Source organism: Rattus rattus, chromosome 6, assembly GCF_011064425.1.
Source record: "Rattus rattus isolate New Zealand chromosome 6, Rrattus_CSIRO_v1, whole genome shotgun sequence".
NCBI classification, from domain to species: Eukaryota; Metazoa; Chordata; class Mammalia; order Rodentia; family Muridae; genus Rattus; species Rattus rattus.
In genome coordinates, this window is record NC_046159.1 from 71,200,448 (window position 1) to 71,204,732 (window position 4,285).

Genomic DNA, 4,285 nt, shown 5'->3' on the forward strand with positions numbered 1-4,285 from the left:
TTTTTTTTTTCCTTTTTTTTTCGGAGCTGGGGACCGAACCCAGGGCCTTGCGCTTCCTAGGCAAGCGCCCTACCACTGAGCTAAATCCCCAACTCTGAAACAAAAATTAAGACATAGAAAATGAACTGCCTGTGGAAACAACTAAATATCAACAAAAACAGCAATGATAAAACATAAATTCCTGAGTGAATGGTATGAAAAGGGGATCTAGTTTAATTTGTGTTTCTGTTACAGCACTCTAACCAAAGGGAAAATTGCAAGTTAATAAGTAAGGGCTTTAACTCAGCTTACAATTATAGGTTACAGATTATCATTATGGGGAAGTCAAGGTAGAAACTTAAAATAGCTAGTCACATCACATCCACAGTCAAGATCAGAAAATATATGAATGCATGCTAGCTTACTTGCTCACTGGTGCTCAGTGCAATTTATCTACTTGTATATCACCCCTTCCCTAGAGAGTGGTGCTATCTGCAATGTGGACTTTCTTACATCAAATGATTTAGACAATCTTCCACAGAGATATACACAGGTCAACTTAATATAGACAACCTGCTATTTATTTGTTCAGGTGATTCTAGGTGGTCTCAAGTTGACAAACCTAACCATCATGGTGGACAAAAATTTGAATTCAGAAAATTCTTTGAGACTGGTTAGGCATAATCCCCATAATGCCAGCTGATATATTTGAAAATACATATTCTTGCCTGATCTAATGTTCAGATCGTTCAAACTCAAGATTCATTATTCCTGTCTGCAGTTCTTCCCCGTTCTACTTCTTTCTTTTTTTTCTTTTTCTTTTTTTCGGAGCTGGGGACCGAACCCAGGGCCTTGCACTCGCTAGGCAAGCGCTCTACCACTGAGCTAAATCCCCAACCCCTAAGGTTCTAATTCTTAAACTCCTATTTATCCAGTTTGCCCTCTATAGTTCTATAGTCTCTATCTTGCCAGGACTGTCATTAGGTTACCTGAGGAAATGGCTGCTAGCTACTTCAGGAAGTTATTCATGGTTTTATGCATTTTCATTCTCTAACCCATTTTCTGTATAAATAAGGAGTTTCTCCTTTAAAAAGACTTACTTGAAAATTTACTATTGTGTCAAGTCCCAGCCTCAGCTTGGGAAATTTTCTTGAGGAAAGGATGTGTGGGAACAATCATGAAATAACTTGGATTCATAGATGTAAGCTGATAGCCCTGTGTTCTGCTCAAGATAGTTCTCTGCTCAGTATCACTCTCTGCTGAGGAACACTCTTTCTTGCAGACTGAAGTACAGTCTTTTATTTTACATATGCTGCTTCCTTAGGAATTACATTTCAATTCATTCATCTATCTCAGATTCCCTTTTATTATCCTACAAATTGGCATTTTATTATCATTGTCTCTTGACTCTAAAGACAAAGCCACATGGCTGAAAATGACCAGATTTGCTATTTGCTAGAGTTGGAACATGGCCCCATTGTTCTATTACATTATCACTAACTTTCTATTTTACAGCTTTTTTGCTGCCTCTAATTGGCTCTTTAGACAGTCATTGAACTCAGAGATGAGCATGGCTCTGTCTTCTGAATGTTGCTATTAAAGGTGTGTACCACCATACCTGGAACTAAGTCCCTCTACCTGTAGCCTACTGTGTCCTAGGGTGGCCCTGAACTCTGAAATCTGCTTGCCTTTGTCTCCTGGGACTAAAAGTGTGTACCACCATTCCTGGGCTAAAGTTTTCATGGTCACTATTCCTCAAGATCTGGACCAAAGCCTCTGTCTTCCGATCTCAAGATCTGAAGCACAAGTGTGCCCTTTGTTTCTGGATTATAGTTCATTCCACATTAAACATGGAAGCTAATCCTCGTTCAACCACGAACACTAATAAGTTTGCTTTTTGCCTTGAGATTACCACTCTCTAGGTCTCTTTATATCCTTCTATAATATTTTTCTGAAAATGCTGGCTCATTAGTCCAGCTGCCTGGGTTCTATCATGTCAGTGAAACCCTCACACAATTCATATTACATCCTTATATCTTGCATAGTCAGAAATCCTAAATCCTACAGAGAACAAAGAATTTTGTATTCTTGAACTCACATTTTCACAATTCTTTCCCACAGCCTTAAGAGCTATTCTGAAAGGCCACAGCCACCATTTTGCTGAGGAACACCAAGCACATTCTTGCTTCTTAGAATTATGTTGTTTCTGATTATCATGGAGCCATTAACTTTGGCAGTGAGAACATGCCCTGATAATCTTGGCAGAAAGAATATTCCCTGAATGAGGAAAATAAAATAAACTATATCCATTATTATAACAAGCCTGATGACTGCAGCAGCTGTGAGCACTCAAGAAGACCCACACCCTCCTGGTTCTGCCCAGGGGCAGGAACCTTATCATGCTGTCCCTTCAGAGTCCATACTGGAACTAGCACTAATGCCCTCTGTGTCACATTTCCTAACCCTATAGAATTAACTAAAGTCAATTACCAAGCAAAATAATGGAAACATTAGACATAGTATGTGGTTTAAATATAGTAAAATGAACTCCCCAAACAGAGGCAAGTTCTTATTATAATAATGAAATAATCAGGTATAAAGATTGTTTTAAGATACCCAGTACTCACCAAGAATTCACTGAAGAATTGCAATTTCAATTAACTAGCAAAAAGTGATAAAGAAAACTGCACAATTTTCTTTCTGACCTTGTGGCTTTTCAACAATTAATTTTTATTCTCTTAGCAGAAAATAGGAGAAATCTCCCTTGAGTTATCATTTTGCATTTCTTCTCAAAACCAAGAGGATAATAAACATGTTGAATGTTTACAGGAGTACTTTTATTCCAATGGTTTTTTTCTTAATGCTGCAATGTTTTTATACATTTTGTCATGTAGATATGATGTTCACCAATAAAATTATTTTATTCATAATTTATAACTATAATTTTGCTACAGTTTTAGATTGTAATGTAAAATTTTTAGAGATAGAAGTTTGCCAAGGAGTCATGACCCACAAATAGAGAACAGCTGTTTTATGCCACACAATATTATTGTAAAAGGGTAATTTTTGAGTACAAACTGAATTATTTTCAATATAAAAGCATGTAGATAATTTACAATTAAAACAGCTTTTCCAGTATCTGCAATTAACATTCTTCTCTAGAAATGTTCAAGTACTACACACATCAAAAATATATGTGGCAATTGCAGTACATTGAGCTCCATAGAGACAATACCGGAGCAAGCGAGAGCCGGATGGGCACTGGGCAACTCTGTGCCTCATGGAGGAAAATCAACTAAACTTGGGCAAAGGTGATCCTAAGAAGCCGAGAGGCAAAATTTGGTCATATACATTCTTTGTACAAACCTGCCGGGAGGAGCACAAGAAGAAGCACCCAGATGCTTCTTTCAACTTCTCAGAGTTCTCCAAGAAGTGCTCAGAGAGGTGGAAGACCATATCTGCTAAAGAAAAGGGGAAATTTGAAGATATGGCAAAGGCTGACAAGGCTCATTATGAAAGAGAAATGAAAACCTATACACACCCTCTAAAGGAGAGACCAAAAAGAAGTTCAAGGACTCCAATGCACCCAAGAGGCCTCCTTCGGCTATCTTCTTGTTCTGTTCTGAGTACCATCCAAAAATCAAAGGCGAGCATCCTGGCTTATCCATTGGTGATATTAGGAGAGATGTGGAACAACACTGCCATGGATCACAAGCAGCCCTATGAGAAGAAGGCCGCCAAGCTGAAGGAGAAGAATAAGAAAGATATTGCTGCCTACAGACCTAAAGGAAAACCTGATGTGGCAAAAAAGAGGGTGGTCAAGGTTGAGAAGAGCAAGAAAAAGAAGGAAGAGGAAGACGATGAGGAGGATGAAGAGCCTGAGGAATAAGAAGAAGAAGAGGAAGACAAAGATGATGAAGAAGAAGATGATGATGAATAAGTTGGTTCTAGCACAGAATTTTTATTGTTTATAAAGCATTTGACCCCCTTATACACACCTCACTCCTTTGAAAGAAAAAAATTGAAATATAAGGCTGTGTAAGACTTGTTTTTAAACTGTACAATGTCTTTTTTGTATAGTTAACACACTACCGAATATGTCTTCACCTAGTCCTGGCCCTGTGATATTTTCAATAGCCACGAACCATGCCTGGTACAGTCAGGGGGTTGGAAATTGGGATGGAAATTACAGCAAGTCCTTGTTGATGCATAGCACAAATTAGTTATATATCCGAACGGTAGTTTGGTTTTTGTTTTTGTTTATTTTTTCTTTTGGTTTTATTTTGAGTTTTTTTTTTTCTTTTTT

The 4,285-nt window shown here is 37.9% G+C and overlaps 1 pseudogene; it reads left to right on the top strand.

Moving 5' to 3' along the window:
• Positions 1 to 3,259: 3,259 nt before the first annotated feature.
• LOC116904343 lies at positions 3,260 to 3,919 on the top strand (annotated as a pseudogene).
• The last annotated feature ends 366 nt before the right edge of the window (positions 3,920 to 4,285 follow it).